This window comes from Ammospiza nelsoni, chromosome 6 (genome assembly GCF_027579445.1).
Source record: "Ammospiza nelsoni isolate bAmmNel1 chromosome 6, bAmmNel1.pri, whole genome shotgun sequence".
Taxonomy (NCBI): Eukaryota; Metazoa; Chordata; class Aves; order Passeriformes; family Passerellidae; genus Ammospiza; species Ammospiza nelsoni.
Window position 1 is genome coordinate 61,931,181 of NC_080638.1, and position 21,137 is coordinate 61,952,317.

The following is a 21,137-nucleotide window of genomic DNA, read 5'->3' on the forward strand; positions in this document are numbered from 1 at the left end:
TCCCCCTGTCCCTGCTGGCCCTGCTGTCCCTGCTGTCCCTGCTGGCCCTGCTGTCATGGCCCACTGCAGCGTTCCCCACCCTACACAGCCGCGGTGGCTCCTGAGCTCTGCAGGGACCTCAGTGACAGTCTGAGTGGTGGCACTCCTGGTTTTCCTGCATTTGGCATCCCGTAGAGCAGAGGTGGATCACAGCACCAAAGGAACAGCAGCCAGAGGGGAGGAAAGGAGCCTGTGCATGGCCCAGGGGTGCTGTGGTGCCCCTCTGTCAGCAATTCCCCACAGCTGACACCTGAGTCCCACATGGATACTCACAGACACAGAGATTGTTCAGGCATTGCCTTTATTGGATCTCTGCACTGACTGCTGCTCCCAGAGGGAAGTCACTCTCCCAAGACAGGAGGGCAGTCAGTGTCATTTTCAAATCACAATAATGTATTTTAAACCTTGAAATGAACAAATTGTGATTATAGTCAATCTTATCTAAGCAACTACTTTATACACTGTTATATTTAATAATAATAATAAAATAGTTGAGTATTTTAATCATGAAGATTATGTAAATTCACTGCTTTAAGATAAAAACGTAGTATACCTAAATTTTGTTTACTTAATATAATTCATACTAATTATGATGAATGATAGAAATTATTAAATATAAAGAATAAGTGCCATTACTTATTACTTATTATTACAATATTATTCTAGAATTATTCTACATTAAAGTTATTAAAACTTTGAAAAAGATTTTCAAATAAAATATTTTAAATATTTTAAATATTTACAAACTATTTAACAATTGGAATCAATCTCGAGGTTTTTGACCGGATCTTCCTTCAAATGGCTCCGTCCTCGAGGAAATGCAAAGCTCCTGCATGATAAAGGGGAAAGAGAGACACCAATATAGATACAGTTTCTATAGATACAGTGAGGAGATAGAGAGAAGAGGGGCAGGGTGTGTCAGGAGCCCTGAGGCTCTGCCCCGGCGCAGGGCTGTGCTGGGCAGCAAGCGCAGCTCTGTGCGCTGGCTGCTCACAAAGATGTGCGGCTTGCCTTGGCCAGCCCAAAGAGCATCTCCAGCAGGAAGCTTTTCTTCACACAGGCCACGGCCTGGGCTCCTCCAAAAGCCTGCCCTGCCTACCTTCAGCATGTTGTTTGTGTCCCTATTCATTTGAATCAGCCGGGCCATTTGCTTTTCCATTGCTTTCATTGTCCGGCGCATTTGCTCCATTTCTTTGAATCTCATTTTAAGGAGCCGCCTTCTCTGCTCGATTTTCTCCTTTCTCCTTCTGGCCACTTCCTGAGCTCTCTGGGCCGCTGCTCTTTGACTCCTGGCCGCCCTACTGCGCCTAAGCCACCAGCTCACAAGCATGAGCAGTGGCTGAGCAATTTGCCAGATCTGGGGCAGGCCCTGCAAGGCAGCCAGAAGCCGGGGTCCCCAGCCAGGCTCAGGTGGCTCTGGGGTAGCCGGTGTCACCTCTTCTACAGGGTGCTGGTACCCCAAGGCAGCCAGGAGCCGGGGTCCCCAGCCAGGCTCAGGTGGCTCTGGGAGGGTCGGTTTCTGTGTCTCTGCATGGTGCTGCTCATCTCCACGGAATCTGTTCACCACAGACAGTGGGAACGGGAAGATGAGCAGCACAAGCACAGCCAGGACTAATCTGTCCGCCATGGTCTCTGCAGGAGGAGAGAGACAAGGGTTTCAGTGGGGCTACCAAGGGACCTTGTGGGGGCTGCAGTGAGGCCTGGAGGCGCAGGGGTGTGAGGGCAGGGAGCAGAGGGCCCCAGGCAGCTGGCAGGCAGCAGGGCCTGTCCCAGTGGGCCAGCAGCAGCCCCGGGCCCTGGCCAAGGCGCCGGCCCCAGGCGCTGGCCCTGGATGCAGGGGGACAATGCAGGCCCGGCTGTGGCGCTTGTGCCCCGGGCCTGGCCCGGCCCAGCCCCGCCACGTGTGCACTCACCGCTTGCCCAGGCTGTGCTGGGCCAGCGCTCCCTGTGGGGGCCTTTTATAGTGGCCCCCATTGTGACACGCTGCCCCTGATGTCACAGGGGCCAGGGGCATCACAGCCCAGCCAGCCCTGCCCTTGGTCCCCAGCCCAGCTCCGGGGCTCCCAGTGGGCCCAGCAATGAAAGCTCCGGCACCCAGCAAGTGCAGCCCCTCTGGGAGGGAATGGGCCCCAGGGGCTCCCTGCACAAAGCAGGCAGAAGCACCCCCAAGCTCTTGTCAAGGAGAAAGAAACATCATCAATCCTGCTGATTATAATCAATACTATTATCTATAAAAGCACCAGAGATTCTGTTGGGATGGCACTGTTTTTTCTACAACTGGAGGGGGTGAGGGTGGCTCTGGTTTTCCTGCTCAACTCTTCCCAGATCAAGCCCCTCAAAGACCTTTTGCAAATCTTCCCATTATCAGACACCTGCAGGCAGCAATTTCCCAGTGGGCAATTCCCTCTGCCAACAGAGAGTCTCCTGCATGTCCAACAAGTTCAGGCTCCCAGTGCCAAGGCCCTGGACAGTGTCTGCGATGAAGAGCCTCCGTTGCATCCCCACTGAACACATGGCGGTCACAGCAGCAGTGCCTCTTGCCTGTTCCCTGCCTGGCCAGACCTTCCAGCACAGGTGAAATGCCCAGCATGGCCTTTGAGTACAAAGGGATTGTAGAGCAAAAAGCATCTGTGTAGCCACCACGGTCTTCAGCAGTCTCTGCACCGGGGAGGGCACTGAGAGGAGGCCACTGCTGCTCTTGGCAGAGCGCTGCTCTGCAGGGATGTCCCTTGCCCTGCTGAGTCCCACATCTGCCCATCTTTTTGCCTGCGGTCTGAGGTCAGGTGGATGCCATCTGCGCCCAATCCAACTGCTCCTTCATAGATGCACAGACGTGAATCCAAAACCTTGAGTATCCCCTGAGTAGCCAGGCATTCAACCGTTCAGTTTGTGTTCTCCTTCCCGAAGCCTTCTCCACTCGATTTCCATCGTGCACCTCAAAGCCTCTTTTCAAGCTCTTTGGGCTGCTGCTCTCTGCCTCACGGCTGCTCTCCTGCGCCTGAACCACAGCCCCAAAGGCAGGAGCGGCAGTTCAGCAGCAGCCCAGAAGGGGCTGCCCCAAGGCAGCTGTGAGCTGAGCTGCCCAGCCACGGTCAATTGGCTCCTGGGTGCCCTGCTCCAGGTCCTCCACATGCTGCTGCCACACAACCTCAGTCAACCCTTATATATTACTTTTTTGCCTAATAATGGAAAACTATATAATACATTGCACAAATATTTACACGTATACATTTTATATGTATATATAAAATCTTTACATTTATAATGGAACTGTTTAAAGACAGATACAGGTAATTAATATACAGTTCATATGTACACTCTCATCAGGCATCTCAGCTGCCATCAGACAGCCCTGTGCCTCAGCATCTATGTCAAAGGCTGCAGAACAGGAGCTGATTGAACCCATGTTGCAGCCATCAGACAGCCCTGTGAAGGCTGCTGCTCTCTGCCTCATGGCTGCTCTTCTGCGCCTGGACCACAGCCCCAAAGGCAGGAGCAGCAGCTCAGCAACAGCCCAGAAGGGGCTGTCCCAAGCCGATCTCCACAGGAAGCCTCTTGTTGCCTACAACAAAGTGCTCAAGATCTGTCTTCTCCAGGCAGTGCTGCAGGTGCTCCAAGATACCTCGCAGGAAATCCCTCCTGAGCCATGGCAGGGGTGTTCAGGAGGAGCATCACAACCATCTTTAAGGTCGAGGTGGAAAAGCTTTCACCCATCAGAATGCAGATGAGGAGCTCCTGCATTGGCAGTGCCAGCTGTGCTTCTGGGCCTGCCCTGCCACGTGCCTGAAGAACTCAGTCTCTGCCTGTTGCCTCCGCTTGAGGTGTGACAAGCAGGTTTGGGAATGGCATGGCGACAATCCCCCTGCAAGCCTTGCTCTGGGTTTTAGCAGCTGACAAAATCTAAAGTCTATCTGCCATATTTCTGCGGCTTTGAGGCCTCTGGGGTTGATGCCGCTGGACCACAGTGTTGATTTTTGGCAGTGAGGACACGACAACGTGTTTTGCATCAGCGGCCGAAATTCCGCACTTTGTCACGAGTGCTTTAGCGCTGATATGAAGGGTCTCGTGTAGTTGACGGGCATCTCTCAGGGTCCACAGCCCACCTGCCTTGTCATTGTCAATCTGAAAGAATCCCTTAACTGGATTGTGGCTGTTGACATGGATGAGAGATATGGTGCCTTTTTGGGAACCACGTGCCTCTTCTAGCATCATCGCCACTGCGGACACTGACACGCCGGGTCCAGACATGGCTAGACAGACTTTGGTCACAAACCTAGAGTCGTTATGATGTTGAGGTGCTCTTCTGGGAACAGTCCACATGCTAGTACCACGGCGGCTGCTTCGAGTTGCTGGACCGAAAGCGTAGGATCTGTTGTTCTGATGCAGTGCCACTGCTCTCCTGACTGCCATGCCACCGCTGCGGTGCAGGTTGACGAAGATGCGTCCGTGAAGACCGTGGGTCCTGCTCGCGGCCGGTCAATTCTTTTTGGTGGGAGGTCGATGTCGACCATCGCAAGCAACTGAGTCCAAGGGGGTTTTGCTGCATAGCGAATCTCTCCTCCAGATCCAGCAAGGGCTATGGCTAGGTGCTCTGATATTGTCGATGACTGTGTGGAAAGCTGCTTGTGGAAGGGCAGATATATCCTGGTGGGTTCAATGCCCAAATGCCTCAGGGCGAGTTTCCTGCCTTTCATAATAAGGCTACTAAGGCACTCAACTCCCGGGAAAAAGCGCGTGATGGTTTTCCCAAGACCACCCATTGTATGTGCTGGGCTTTGTCGGGGGGTCCTTGGGCTAGCGCTCCTACTCCCCCTTTCTTTGTAAGGTGGACATACAAATCCACTGGCGCGTCTGAGTCTCATCTGGTGAGCGTGCTCACCGACATCTGATGTTCGATAAAATTGAGTGAGCTTACTGCTTCTGGTGTCAAGCTCTTTGGCTCCCATGGGTTTTTCCCTCTCAGGAGGTCGTTTAGGGGGTCCATGACCTCGGGAGGGAACGGGATGATGTTGCAGAGCCATTGTAGGGGTCCTACCAGCTGCTGCATGTCATGGGGCGTCCTGATGTCCCGACAGATTTTCACTTGGGGAGGGGTTATATAGGAGTCCGAGATTCCCATGCCTAAAAAGGTTCCACACGGTCCCTTTTTTATCTTCAAACTCGCAATTTCGAGCCCATTTGTTTTCAAGGGCTCTGAGACGGTTGACGCAAGTCGGTCTCCTTGGCTTGTTGAGGGTGCGGCAATCAGGATGTCGTCCATGTACTGAATAACGGTCGTTCTGCCAGATCGTTCTGCCGGACTGGCGCTAGTGCTCCGTCCACCATGATTTGACAAGTGGCAGGGGAGCTGACCATTCCCTCAGGCAATACTCGCCATTGGAAGCGCAGGTTGGGCCGCTGGCTGTTTGGGAAGGTGACGGAAAGGGTAAACCGCTCTTTGTCTTCATCGTGCAATGGGATGGAGAAGAAGCAGTCTTTGATATCAAGCACTGCACAGGGTTGTCCTCTTGGTATCATTGAATTCATGGGCAACAAAGTCTGTACAGGGCCCATTGGTTGAATTCTTTTGTTCACCTCTCATAGGTCATGCAAGAGACGGAAGCCTTCACCAGACCGTTTGGGGATCACAAAGTTTGGGGTGTTCCACGGGCTTGTGGAGGGTTCAATGTGGTTTCGCTGCAGCTCCCAGGTAATTAACTCAAGAAGGGCAGTCATTCGAGGATTTGACAAGGCCCACTGCTTGACCCATACTGGGTCCAGCGATTTCCATGTTAGTTTGATGGGTAGCTGTGGGTATGAGGCAGTGGCCCTTAGAATAAATTTGTCATCCTGACGTCCAACAGGGTTAGGGCATCCCTCCCTAACAAGGGTGGACATTCTGACATGACTTATGGGGAAAGGGTGATGGTTCTCCCCGGTCCCCTTTCAGTACAAAGCGTTATCGCTACCAGTTGGGTGCTTTTTTGGGCCTGAGACAGCCCTCCAACTCTGCCTACCACGGGGGCTTCCTCTAATTTCCATTGTGAAGGCCAGTGTATGTTTGGAATAACGGTGACATCTGATCCTGTGTCAACCCAAAAGGAAGGCAGATAGCAGAGCCATCAGGGTTGTTATAGAGACGGCAAATGGCCCACACTATCAGTGGGTGTCCGCCCACCTTCACAGCAAAAGCCACACATGGGTCCCGCTCCCACGCCTTCATGGCCAGGGCCAGCCAGGGGCCTCGCCCCCAGGGAGCCGTTCTTGTTATTCCTGGCGTGTCGATGGGTTTGGCTGGGCCGTTGGCTGAGCTGTGAAGCTGGTCATGGCAGGGGGCAGTGGGTGTGGGAGCTCCGCGCCCCATTGACAATTGGCACAACCAGGCCGCTTCGTGTTCCAGGTGGGAGGGGGCTGTGTGCGGCCCGGGTGCCCCCTCCCCCTCCCGTTTCCCTGATGTTTGGATCTGCATTCTCTAGCAAAATGCCCCTTCTCTCCACATGCCCAGCATGGCCCCCTAGGTTTCGTCTGGTGTGGGGGAACGGCTGTTGGTGGGTACCCCAACTGAGGGCAGCTCACTGCGATGTGACCTGCCTGCCCACACTTAAGGCATGCCATCAAGCCAGTTATTGTCCTGCAGACAGCTGCCTGAATTGGGCTAGATGCTCTTCTTTCACGACATGCCTTATCATGTCTGCAATGTTAGACCCCGGCGGCAGCGACCGTAAGATGCCCTTGGCCGCTGAATTGCACTGTTGGCGCAAACACTCCGCTAACACAGGGCCCTTTGCTTCCGAGGGTAGGGCTGAGGAGTCAAGTGCTGCCTGGAGGCGGTCCACAAATTGTGTGAAACTTTCACTTTCGCTCTGCTTTATGGTAGACCATGGCGATGGTCTGGCGATAACCTTAGACGCAGAGCGAATAGCCTCTCGAGCAGCACGGGTTGTTGTCATAACCTCATGGGCCCTCAGGCCCTCAGCCTGTGCCTGGGGGGTGATCATGGTTGGGTCTGTGCCCATTAAGTGCTGTATGCTGGAACCGTGTAGCGGGTGGTCTCCCCCAGTCACTACGGCCAGCTGCTTTGCACAGTGGTCCTCCTATTCTTGTTTAAAAACAATCATCCCTGCCCCATCAAAAATTATTCAGCATGTTTGTTTGATATCAAATGAGAGCATGTCATCCCCTCCAAAAACGCTATCAATAAGAGTGGAGAGCATCACTGAATTAATCCCCCTGTCCACAATTGCTTTAACAATTACTTGTACATCCTTGGGGTTCACCAGCGTATAGGTCCTCTGGTTTCCGCCTGGCCCCACCACTCGGACTGGAAACGCCAGCATGGCTGATGGGGCCCACTCGGCACATGCTACTTTTATTTTCCTCCAGTCAGTAAGAGGAGCTCGCTCTTTTCCTAACTTCCCCTTGACCCAAGCAGGAGCATTGTAATGGCTAATCTTGTATGCTCCCACTCCCTCTTTATGGGAATCGGAATCAGGATCGGGATCGGGCCCCCATTGTGACACGCTGCCCCTGATGTCACAGGGGCCAGGGGCATCACAGCCGGGCCAGCCCTGCCCTTGGTCCCCAGCCCAGCTCTGGGGCTCCCAGTGGGCCCAGCAATGAAAGCCCCGGCACCCAGCAAGTGCAGCCCCTGTGGGAGGGAATGGGCCCCAGGGGCTCCCTTCACAAAGCAGGCAGAAGCCCATCTTGCTGACCACTTGTCAAAGAGAAAAACATATAACCACTAATGTTGAATATGTTGCATAATATCAACTATGAAAGCACCAGAACTGCTTTTCTCACGGTGCTTTCTGAGTGAGATTCAGGGGGGCTTGCTTCAGTTTTTTCTTGCTTGATTATTCCTGGATCCAGCCCCTCCAAGACCTCTGTGAAATCTTCCCATTATCAGACAAAAGAGATAAGGAACTTTAGCCAAAATACCTCCTGCCTCCTTCACATCAAGAAGCAGCAGAGGAGCAGTTCTGGCAGAAAATTTGTGTGGCTTTGCACAAGAGCTGAACCCCTGTGTTATTAGGGAATGCTTGCTCCTGTTGTGCCAAAATGCTCGAGCAGGGGTGAGAATCTGGTGTCAAAGTGCGTTCATGTGCTCCATGTTGCACAGGACACCCGTGTGCAGGAACACAGAAAAATTCCCTCAGAAGGGATCTGCTGTGGCAAGGCCCCCCTGGTTTTCTCCTCCATGGAGCAGTTTGCATGCAGAGTGTGGGCCCATATTACCTCAGCATCGTCCTCCTCATCCTCGTGGTCCCCTTGCAGAGCCTGAGCCCCTGTGCTCTGTCAGGGCCCCTGGGCAGGTGGGACATTCCCAGAGGAGAGGGCCCTGCTGTGTCCCCATTCCCTCTGTCCCTTATGTCCCTGTGTTCAGGAGGGCACAGAGAGGATGGGGACTCCTGCCTGCCCCGTGTCCTGTCTGCCTGTTGGGCCTGTCCCAGGCTGTGATTCCTGTGCTGTGTCCCCCTGGCCCTGCTGTCCCTGCTGTCCCTGCTGTCATGGCCCACTGCAGCGTTCCCCACCCTACACAGCCACGGTGGCTCCTGAGCTCTGCAGGGACCTCAGTGACAGTCTGAGTGGTGGCACTCCTGGTTTTCCTGCATTTGGCATCCCGTAGAGCAGAGGTGGATCACAGCACCAAAGGAACAGCAGCCAGAGGGGAGGAAAGGAGCCTGTGCATGGCCCAGGGGTGCTGTGGTGCCCCTCTGTCAGCAATTCCCCACAGCTGACACCTGAGTCCCACATGGATACTCACAGACACAGAGATTGTTCAGGCATTGCCTTTATTGGATCTCTGCACTGACTGCTGCTCCCAGAGGGAAGTCACTCTCCCAAGACAGGAGGGCAGTCAGTGTCATTTTCAAATCACAATAATGTATTTTAAACCTTGAAATGAACAAATTGTGATTATAGTCAATCTTATCTAAGCAACTACTTTATACACTGTTATATTTAATAATAATAATAAAATAGTTGAGTATTTTAATCATGAAGATTATGTAAATTCACTGCTTTAAGATAAAAACGTAGTATACCTAAATTTTGTTTACTTAATATAATTCATACTAATTATGATGAATGATAGAAATTATTAAATATAAAGAATAAGTGCCATTACTTATTACTTATTATTACAATATTATTCTAGAATTATTCTACATTAAAGTTATTAAAACTTTGAAAAAGATTTTCAAATAAAATATTTTAAATATTTTAAATATTTACAAACTATTTAACAATTGGAATCAATCTCGAGGTTTTTGACCGGATCTTCCTTCAAATGGCTCCGTCCTCGAGGAAATGCAAAGCTCCTGCATGATAAAGGGGAAAGAGAGACACCAATATAGATACAGTTTCTATAGATACAGTGAGGAGATAGAGAGAAGAGGGGCAGGGTGTGTCAGGAGCCCTGAGGCTCTGCCCCGGCGCAGGGCTGTGCTGGGCAGCAAGCGCAGCTCTGTGCGCTGGCTGCTCACAAAGATGTGCGGCTCGCCTTGGCCAGCCCAAAGAGCATCTCCAGCAGGAAGCTTTTCTTCACACAGGCCACGGCCTGGGCTCCTCCAAAAGCCTGCCCTGCCTACCTTCAGCATCTTGTTTGTGTCCCTATTCATTTGAATCAGCCGGGCCATTTGCTTTTCCATTGCTTTCATTGTCCGGCGCATTTGCTCCATTTCTTTGAATCTCATTTTAAGGAGCCGCCTTCTCTGCTCGATTTTCTCCTTTCTCCTTCTGGCCACTTCCTGAGCTCTCTGGGCCGCTGCTCTTTGACTCCTGGCCGCCCTTCTGCGCCTAAGCCACCAGCTCACAAGCATGAGCAGTGGCTGAGCAATTTGCCAGATCTGGGGCAGGCCCTGCAAGGCAGCCAGGAGCCGGGGTCCCCAGCCAGGCTCAGGTGGCTCTGGGGTAGCCGGTGTCACCTCTTCTACAGGGTGCTGGTACCCCAAGGCAGCCAGGAGCCGGGGTCCCCAGCCAAGCTCAGGTGGCTCTGGGGTAGCCGGTGTCATCTCCTCTACAGGGTGCTGGTACCCCAAGGCAGCCAGGAGCCGGGGTCCCCAGCCAGGCTCAGGTGGCTCTGGGAGGGTCGGTTTCTGTTTCTCTGCATGTGGCTGCTCATCTCCACGGAATCTGTTCACCACAGACAGTGGGAACGGGAAGATGAGCAGCACAAGCACAGCCAGGACTAATCTGTCCGCCATGGTCTCTGCAGGAGGAGAGAGACAAGGGTTTCAGTGGGGCTACCAAGGGACCTTGTGGGGGCTGCAGTGAGGCCTGGAGGCGCAGGGATGTGAGGGCAGGGAGCAGAGGGCCCCAGGCAGCTGGCAGGCAGCAGGGCCTGTCCCAGTGGGCCAGCAGCAGCCCCGGGCCCTGGCCAAGGCGCCGGCCCCAGGGGCTGGCCCTGGATGCAGGGGGACAATGCAGGCCCGGCTGTGGCGCTTGTGCCCCGGCCCTGGCCCGGCCCAGCCCCGCCACGTGCGCACTCACCGCTTGCCCAGGCTGTGCTGGGCCAGCGTTCCCTGTGGGGGCCTTTTATAGTGGCCCCCATTGTGACACGCTGCTCCTGATGTCACAGGGGCCAGGGGCATCACAGCCCAGCCAGCCCTGCCCTTGGTCCCCAGCCCAGCTCCGGGGCTCCCAGTGGGCCCAGCAATGAAAGCCCCGGCACCCAGCAAGTGCAGCCCCTCTGGGAGGGAATGGGCCCCAGGGGCTCCCTGCACAAAGCAGGCAGAAGCACCCCCAAGCTCTTGTCAAGGAGAAAGAAACATCATCAATCCTGCTGATTATAATCAATACTATTATCTATAAAAGCACCAGAGATTCTGTTGGGATGGCACTGTTTTTTCTACAACTGGAGGGGGTGAGGGTGGCTCTGGTTTTCCTGCTCAACTCTTCCCAGATCAAGCCCCTCAAAGACCTTTTGCAAATCTTCCCATTATCAGACACCTGCAGGCAGCAATTTCCCAGTGGGCAATTCCCTCTGCCAACAGAGAGTCTCCTGCATGTCCAACAAGTTCAGGCTCCCAGTGCCAAGGCCCTGGACAGTGTCTGCGATGAAGAGCCTCCGTTGCATCCCCACTGAACACATGGCGGTCACAGCAGCAGTGCCTCTTGCCTGTTCCCTGCCTGGCCAGACCTTCCAGCCCAGGTGAAATGCCCAGCATGGCCTTTGAGTACAAAGGGATTGTAGAGCAAAAAGCATCTGTGTAGCCACCACGGTCTTCAGCAGTCTCTGCACCGGGGAGGGCACTGAGAGGAGGCCACTGCTGCTCTTGGCAGAGCGCTGCTCTGCAGGGATGTCCCTTGCCCTGCTGAGTCCCACATCTGCCCATCTTTTTGCCTGCGGTCTGAGGTCAGGTGGATGCCATCTGCGCCCAATCCAACTGCTCCTTCATAGATGCACAGACGTGAATCCAAAACCTTGAGTATCCCCTGAGTAGCCAGGCATTCAACCGTTCAGTTTGTGTTCTCCTTCCCGAAGCCTTCTCCACTCGATTTCCATCGTGCACCTCAAAGCCTCTTTTCAAGCTCTTTGGGCTGCTGCTCTCTGCCTCACGGCTGCTCTCCTGCGCCTGAACCACAGCCCCAAAGGCAGGAGCGGCAGTTCAGCAGCAGCCCAGAAGGGGCTGCCCCAAGGCAGCTGTGAGCTGAGCTGCCCAGCCACAGTCAATTGGCTCCTGGGTGCCCTGCTCCAGGTCCTCCACATGCTGCTGCCACACAACCTCAGTCAACCCTTATATATTACTTTTTTGCCTAATAATGGAAAACTATATAATACATTGCACAAATATTTACACGTATACATTTTATATGTATATATAAAATCTTTACATTTATAATGGAACTGTTTAAAGACAGATACAGGTAATTAATATACAGTTCATATGTACACTCTCATCAGGCATCTCAGCTGCCATCAGACAGCCCTGTGCCTCAGCATCTATGTCAAAGGCTGCAGAACAGGAGCTGATTGAACCCATGTTGCAGCCATCAGACAGCCCTGTGAAGGCTGCTGCTCTCTGCCTCATGGCTGCTCTTCTGCACCTGGACCACAGCCCCAAAGGCAGGAGCAGCAGCTCAGCAACAGCCCAGAAGGGGCTGTCCCAAGCCGATCTCCACAGGAAGCCTCTTGTTGCCTACGACAAAGTGCTCAAGGTCTGTCTTCTCCAGGCAGTGCTGCAGGTGCTCCAAGATATCCCGCAGGAAATCCCTCCTGAGCCACCGTGGCAGGGGTGTTCAGGAGGAGCATCACAACCATCTTTAAGGTCGAGGTGGAAAAGCTTTCACCCATCAGAATGCAGATGAGGAGCTCCTGCATTGGCAGTGCCAGCTGTGCTTCTGGGCCTGCCCTGCCACGTGCCTGAAGAACTCAGTCTCTGCCTGTTGCCTCCGCTTGAGGTGTGACAAGCAGGTTTGGGAATGGCATGGCGACAATCCCCCTGCAAGCCTTGCTCTGGGTTTTAGCAGCTGACAAAATCTAAAGTCTATCTGCCATATTTCTGCGGCTTTGAGGCCTCTGGGGTTGATGCCGCTGGACCACAGTGTTGATTTTTGGCAGTGAGGACACGACAACGTGCTTTGCATCAGCGGCCGAAATTCCGCACTTTCTCACGAGTGCTTTAGCGCTGATATGAAGGGTCTCGTGTAGTTGACGGGCATCTCTCAGGGTCCACAGCCCACCTGCCTTGTCATTGTCAATCTGAAAGAATCCCTTAACTGGATTGTGGCTGTTGACATGGATGAGAGATATGGTGCCTTTTTGGGAACCACGTGCCTCTTCTAGCATCATCGCCACTGCGGACACTGACACGCCGGGTCCAGACATGGCTAGACAGACTTTGGTCACAAACCTAGAGTCGTTATGATGTTGAGGTGCTCTTCTGGGAACAGTCCACATGCTAGTACCACGGCGGCTGCTTCGAGTTGCTGGACCGAAAGCGTAGGATCTGTTGTTCTGATGCAGTGCCACTGCTCTCCTGACTGCCATGCCACCGCTGCGGTGCAGGTTGACGAAGATGCGTCCGTGAAGACCGTGGGTCCTGCTCGCGGCCGGTCAATTCTTTTTGGTGGGAGGTCGATGTCGACCATCGCAAGCAACTGAGTCCAAGGGGGTTTTGCTGCATAGCGAATCTCTCCTCCAGATCCAGCAAGGGCTATGGCTAGGTGCTCTGATATTGTCGATGACTGTGTGGAAAGCTGCTTGTGGAAGGGCAGATATATCCTGGTGGGTTCAATGCCCAAATGCCTCAGGGCGAGTTTCCTGCCTTTCATAATAAGGCTACTAAGGCACTCAACTCCCGGGAAAAAGCGCGTGATGGTTTTCCCAAGACCACCCATTGTATGTGCTGGGCTTTGTCGGGGGGTCCTTGGGCTAGCGCTCCTACTCCCCCTTTCTTTGTAAGGTGGACATACAAATCCACTGGCGCGTCTGAGTCTCATCTGGTGAGCGTGCTCACCGACATCTGATGTTCGATAAAATTGAGTGAGCTTACTGCTTCTGGTGTCAAGCTCTTTGGCTCCCATGGGTTTTTCCCTCTCAGGAGGTCGTTTAGGGGGTCCATGACCTCGAGAGGGGTCGGGATGATGTTGCAGAGCCATTGTAGGGGTCCTACCAGCTGCTGCATGTCATGGGGCGTCCTGATGTCCCGACAGATTTTCACTTGGGGAGGGGTTATATAGGAGTCCGAGATACCCATGCCTAAAAAGGTTCCACACGGTCCCTTTTTTATCTTCAAACTCGCAATTTCGAGCCCATTTGTTTTCAAGGGCTCTGAGACGGTTGACGCAAGTCGGTCTCCTTGGCTTGTTGAGGGTGCGGCAATCAGGATGTCGTCCATGTACTGAATAACGGTCGTTCTGCCAGATTGTTCTGCCGGACTGGCGCTAGTGCTCTGTCCACCTTGATTTGACAAGTGGCAGGGGAGCTGACCATTCCCTCAGGCAATACTCGCCACTGGAAGCGCAGGTTGGGCCGCTGGCTGCTTGGGAAGGCGACGGAAAGGGTAAACCGCTCTTTGTCTTCATCGTGCAATGGGATGGAGAAGAAGCAGTCTTTGATATCAAGCACTGCACAGGGTTGTCCTCTTGGTATCATTGAATTCATGGGCAACAAAGTCTCTACAGGACCCATTGGTTGAATTCTTTTGTTCACCTCTCATAGGTCATGCAAGAGACAGAAGCCTTCACCAGACCGTTTGGGGATCACAAAGTTTGGGGTGTTCCACGGGCTTGTGGAGGGTTCAATGTGGTTTCGCTGCAGCTCCCAGGTAATTAACTCAAGAAGGGCAGTCATTCGAGGATTTGACAAGGCCCACTGCTTGACCCATACTGGGTCCAGCGATTTCCATGTTAGTTTGATGGGTAGCTGTGGGTATGAGGCAGTGGCCCTTAGAATAAATTTGTCATCCTGACGTCCAACAGGGTTAGGGCATCCCTCCCTAACAAGGGTGGACATTCTGACATGACTTATGGGGAAAGGGTGATGGTTCTCCCCGGTCCCCTTTCAGTACAAAGCGTTATCGCTACCAGTTGGGTGCTTTTTTGGGCCTGAGACAGCCCTCCAACTCTGCCTACCACGGGGGCTTCCTCTAATTTCCATTGTGAAGGCCAGTGTATGTTTGGAATAACGGTGACATCTGATCCTGTGTCAACCCAAAAGGAAGGCAGATAGCAGAGCCATCAGGGTTGTTATAGAGACGGCAAATGGCCCACACTATCAGTGGGTGTCCGCCCACCTTCACAGCAAAAGCCACACATGGGTCCCGCTCCCACGCCTTCATGGCCAGGGCCAGCCAGGGGCCTCGCCCCCAGGGAGCCGTTCTTGTTATTCCTGGCGTGTCGATGGGTTTGGCTGGGCCGTTGGCTGAGCTGTGAAGCTGGTCATGGCAGGGGGCAGTGGGTGTGGGAGCTCCGCGCCCCATTGACAATTGGCACAACCAGGCCGCTTCGTGTTCCAGGTGGGAGGGGGCTGTGTGCGGCCCGGGTGCCCCCTCCCCCTCCCGTTTCCCTGATGTTTGGATCTGCATTCTCTAGCAAAATGCCCCTTCTCTCCACATGCCCAGCATGGCCCCCTAGGTTTCGTCTGGTGTGGGGGAACGGCTGTTGGTGGGTACCCCAACTGAGGGCAGCTCACTGCGATGTGACCTGCCTGCCCACACTTAAGGCATGCCATCACGCCAGTTATTATCCTGCAGACAGCTGCCTGAATTGGGCTAGATGCTCTTCTTTCACGACATGCCTAATCATGTCTGCAATGTTAGACCCCGGCGGCAGCGACCGTAAGATGCCCTTGGCCGCTGAATTGCACTGTTGGCGCAAACACTCCGCTAACACAGGGCCCTTTGCTTCCGAGGGTAGGGCTGAGGAGTCAAGTGCTGCCTAGAGGCGGTCCACAAATTGTGTGAAACTTTCACTTTCGCTCTGCTTTATGGTAGACCATGGCGATGGTCTGGCGATAACCTTAGACGCAGAGCGAATAGCCTCTCGAGCAGCACGGGTTGTTGCCATAACCTCATGGGCCCTCAGGCCCTCAGCCTGTGCCTGGGGGGTGATCATGGTTGGGTCTGTGCCCATTAAGTGCTGTATGCTGGAACCGTGTAGCGGGTGGTCTCCCCCAGTCACTACGGCCAGCTGCTTTGCACAGTGGTCCTCCTATTCTTGTTTAAAAACAATCATCCCTGCCCCATCAAAAATTATTCAGCATGTTTGTTTGATATCAAATGAGAGCATGTCATCCCCTCCAAAAACGCTATCAATAAGAGTGGAGAGCATCACTGAATTAATCCCCCTGTCCACAATTGCTTTAACAATTACTTGTACATCCTTGGGGTTCACCAGCGTATAGGTCCTCTGGTTTCCGCCTGGCCCCACCACTCGGACTGGAAACGCCAGCATGGCTGATGGGGCCCACTCGGCACATGCTACTTTTATTTTCCTCCAGTCAGTAAGAGGAGCTCGTTCTTTTCCTAACTTCCCCTTGACCCAAGCAGGAGCATTGTAATGGCTAATCTTGTATGCTCCCACTCCCTCTTTATGGGAATCGGAATCAGGATCGGGATCGGGCCCCCATTGTGACACGCTGCCCCTGATGTCACAGGGGCCAGGGGCATCACAGCCCAGGCAGCCCTGCCCTTGGTCCCCAGCCCAGCTCCGGGGCTCCCAGTGGGCCCAGCAATGAAAGCCCCGGCACCCAGCAAGTGCAGCCCCTCTGGGAGGGAATGGGCCCCAGGGGCTCCCTTCACAAAGCAGGCAGAAGCCCATCTTGCTGACCACTTGTCAAAGAGAAAAACATATAACCACTAATGTTGAATATGTTGCATAATATCAACTATGAAAGCACCAGAACTGCTTTTCTCACTGTGCTTTCTGAGTGAGATTCAGGGGGGCTTGCTTCAGTTTTTTCTTGCTTGATTATTCCTGGATCCAGCCCCTCCAAGACCTCTGTGAAACCTTCCCATTATCAGACAAAAGAGATAAGGAACTTTAGCCAAAACACCTCCTGCCTCCTTCACATCAAGAAGCAGCAGAGGAGCAGTTCTGGCAGAAAATTTGTGTGGCTTTGCACAAGAGCTGAACCCCTGTGTTATTAGGGAATGCTTGCTCCTGTTGTGCCAAAATGCTCGAGCAGGGGTGAGAATCTGGTGTCAAAGTGCGTTCATGTGCTCCATGTTGCACAGGACACCCGTGTGCAGGAACACAGAAAAATTCCCTCAGAAGGGATCTGCTGTGGCAAGGCCCCTCTGGTTTTCTCCTCCATGGAGCAGTTTGCATGCAGAGTGTGGGCCCATATTACCTCAGCATCGTCCTCCTCATCCTCGTGGTCCCCTTGCAGAGCCTGAGCCCCTGTGCTCTGTCAGGGCCCCTGGGCAGGTGGGACATTCCCAGAGGAGAGGGCCCTGCTGTGTCCCCATTCCCCCTGTCCCTTATGTCCCTGTGTTCAGGAGGGCACAGAGAGGATGGGGACTCCTGCCTGCCCCGTGTCCTGTCTGCCTGTTGGGCCTGTCCCAGGCTGTGATTCCTGTGCTGTGTCCCCCTGTCCCTGCTGGCCCTGCTGGCCCTGCTGTCATGGCCCACTGCAGCGTTCCCCACCCTACACAGCCACGGTGGCTCCTGAGCTCTGCAGGGACCTCAGTGACAGTCTGAGTGGTGGCACTCCTGGTTTTCCTGCATTTGGCATCCCGTAGAGCAGAGGTGGATCACAGCACCAAAGGAACAGCAGCCAGAGGGGAGGAAAGGAGCCTGTGCATGGCCCAGGGGTGCTGTGGTGCCCCTCTGTCAGCAATTCCCCACAGCTGACACCTGAGTCCCACATGGATACTCACAGACACAGAGATTTTTCAGGCATTGCCTTTATTGGATCTCTGCACTGACTGCTGCTCCCAGAGGGAAGTCACTCTCCCAAGACAGGAGGGCAGTCAGTGTCATTTTCAAATCACAATAATGTATTTTAAACCTTGAAATGAACAAATTGTGATTATAGTCAATCTTATCTAAGCAACTACTTTATACACTGTTACATTTAATAATAATAATAAAATAGTTGAGTATTTTAATCATGAAGATTATGTAAATTCACTGCTTTAAGATAAAAACGTAGTATACCTAAATTTTGTTTACTTAATATAATTCATACTAATTATGATGAATGATAGAAATTATTAAATATAAAGAATAAGTGCCATTACTTATTACTTATTATTACAATATTATTCTAGAATTATTCTACATTAAAGTTATTAAAACTTTGAAAAAGATTTTCAAATAAAATATTTTAAATATTTTAAATATTTACAAACTATTTAACAATTGGAATCAATCTCGAGGTTTTTGACCGGATCTTCCTTCAAATGGCTCCGTCCTCGAGGAAATGCAAAGCTCCTGCATGATAAAGGGGAAAGAGAGACACCAATATAGATACAGTTTCTATAGATACAGTGAGGAGATAGAGAGAAGAGGGGCAGGGTGTGTCAGGAGCCCTGAGGCTCTGCCCCGGCGCAGGGCTGTGCTGGGCAGCAAGCGCAGCTCTGTGCGCTGGCTGCTCACAAAGATGTGCGGCTCGCCTTGGCCAGCCCAAAGAGCATCTCCAGCAGGAAGCTTTTCTTCACACAGGCCACGGCCTGGGCTCCTCCAAAAGCCTGCCCTGCCTACCTTCAGCATGTTGTTTGTGTCCCTATTCATTTGAATCAGCCGGGCCATTTGCTTTTCCATTGCTTTCATTGTCCGGCGCATTTGCTCCATTTCTTTGAATCTCATTTTAAGGAGCCGCCTTCTCTGCTCGATTTTCTCCTTTCTCCTTCTGGCCACTTCCTGAGCTCTCTGGGCCGCTGCTCTTTGACTCCTGGCCGCCCTTCTGCGCCTAAGCCACCAGCTCACAAGCATGAGCAGTGGCTGAGCAATTTGCCAGATCTGGGGCAGGCCCTGCAAGGCAGCCAGGAGCCGGGGTCCCCAGCCAGGCTCAGGTGGCTCTGGGGTAGCCGGTGTCACCTCTTCTACAGGGTGCTGGTACCCCAGGGGAGCCAGGAGCCAGGGTCCCCAGCCAGGCTCAGGTGGCTCTGGGAGGGTCGGTTTCTGTTTCTCTGCATGGTGCTGCTCATCTCCACGAAATCTGTTCACCACAGAATGCGGGAACGGGAAGATGAGCAGCACAAGCACAGCCAGGACTAATCTGTCCGCCATGGTTTCTGCAGGAGGAGAGAGACAAGGGTTTCAGTGGGGCTACCAAGGGACCTTGTGGGGGCTGCAGTGATGCCTGGAGGCGCAGGGGTGTGAGGGCAGGGAGCAGAGGGCCCCAGGCAGCTGGCAGGCAGCAGGGCCTGTCCCAGTGGGCCAGCAGCAGCCCTGGGCCCTGGCCAAGGCGCCGGCCCCAGGGGCTGGCCCTGGATGCAGGGGGACAATGCAGGCCCGGCTGCGGCGCTTGTGGCCCGGCCCTGGCCCGGCCCAGCCAAGCCACGTGTGCACTCACCGCTTGCCCAGGCTGTGCTGGGCCAGCGTTCCCTGTGGGGGCCTTTTATAGTGGCCCCCATTGTGACACGCAGCCCCTGATGTCACAGGGGCCAGGGGCATCACAGCCGGGCCAGCCCTGCCCTTGGTCCCCAGCCCAGCTCTGGGGCTCCCAGTGGGCCCAGCAATGAAAGCCCCGGCACCCAGCAAGTGCAGCCCCTCTGGGAGGGAATGGGCCCCAGGGGCTCCCTGCACAAAGCAGGCAGAAGCCCATCTTGCTGACCACTTGTCAAAGAGAAAAACATATAACCATTAATGTTGAATATGTTGCATAATATCAACTATGAAAGCACCAGAACTGCTTTTCTCACTGTGCTTTCTGAGTGAGATTCAGGGGGGCTTGCTTCAGTTTTTTCTTGCTTGATTATTCCTGGATCCAGCCCCTCCAAGACCTCTGTGAAACCTTCCCATTATCAGACAAAAGAGATAAGGAACTTTAGCCAAAACACCTCCTGCCTCCTTCACATCAAGAAGCAGCAGAGGAGCAGTTCTGGCAGAAAATTTGTGTGGCTTTGCACAAGAGCTGAACCCCTGTGTTATTAGGGAATGCTTGCTCCTGTTGTGCCAAAATGCTCGAGCAGGGGTGAGAATCTGGTGTCAAAGTGCGTTCATGTGCTCCATGTTGCACAGGACACCCGTGTGCAGGAACACAGAAAAATTCCCTCAGAAGGGATCTGCTGTGGCAAGGCCCCCCTGGTTTTCTCCTCCATGTAGCAGTTTGCATGCAGAGTGTGGGCCCATATTACCTCAGCATCGTCCTCCTCATCCTCGTGGTCCCCTTGCAGAGCCTGAGCCCCTGTGCTCTGTCAGGGCCCCTGGGCAGGTGGGACATTCCCAGAGGAGAGGGCCCTGCTGTGTCCCCATTCCCTCTGTCCCTTATGTCCCTGTGTTCAGGAGGGCACAGAGAGGATGGGGACTCCTGCCTGCCCCGTGTCCTGTCTGCCTGTTGGGCCTGTCCCAGGCTGTGATTCCTGTGCTGTGTCCCCCTGTCCCTGCTGGCCCTGCTGTCCCTGCTGTCATGGCCCACTGCAGCGTTCCCCACCCTACACAGCCACGGTGGCTCCTGAGCTCTGCAGGGACCTCAGTGACAGTCTGAGTGGTGGCACTCCTGGTTTTCCTGCATTTGGCATCCCGTAGAGCAGAGGTGGATCACAGCACCAAAGGAACAGCAGCCAGAGGGGAGGAAAGGAGCCTGTGCATGGCCCAGGGGTGCTGTGGTGCCCCTCTGTCAGCAATTCCCCACAGCTGACACCTGAGTCCCACATGGATACTCACAGACACAGAGATTTTTCAGGCATTGCCTTTATTGGATCTCTGCACTGACTGCTGCTCCCAGAGGGAAGTCACTCTCCCAAGACAGGAGGGCAGTCAGTGTCATTTTCAAATCACAATAATGTATTTTAAACCTTGAAATGAACAAATTGTGATTATAGTCAATCTTATCTAAGCAACTACTTTATACACTGTTACATTTAATAATAATAATAAAATAGTTGAGTATTTTAATCATGAAGATTATGTAAATTCACTGCTTTAAGATAAAAACGTAGTATACCTAAATTTTGTTTACTTAATATAATTCATACTAATTATGATGAATGATAGAAATTATTAAATATAAAGAATAAGTGCCATTACTTATTACTTATTATTACAATATTATTCTAGAATTATTCTACATTAAAGTTATTAAAACTTTGAAAAAGATTTTCAAATAAAATATTTTAAATATTTTAAATATTTACAAACTATTTAACAATTGGAATCAATCTCGAGGTTTTTGACCGGATCTTCCTTCAAATGGCTCCGTCCTCGAGGAAATGCCAAGCTCCTGCATGATAAAGGGGAAAGAGAGACACCAATATAGATACAGTGACTATAGATACAGTGAGGAGATAGAGAGAAGAGGGGCAGGGTGTGGCAGGAGCCCTGAGGCTCTGCCCCGGCGCAGGGCTGTGCTGGGCAGCAAGCGCAGCTCTGTGCGCTGGCTGCTCACAAAGATGTGCGGCTCGCCTTGGCCAGCCCAAAGAGCATCTCCAGCAGGAAGCTTTTCTTCACACAGGCCACGGCCTGGGCTCCTCCAAAAGCCTGCCCTGCCTACCTTCAGCATGTTGTTT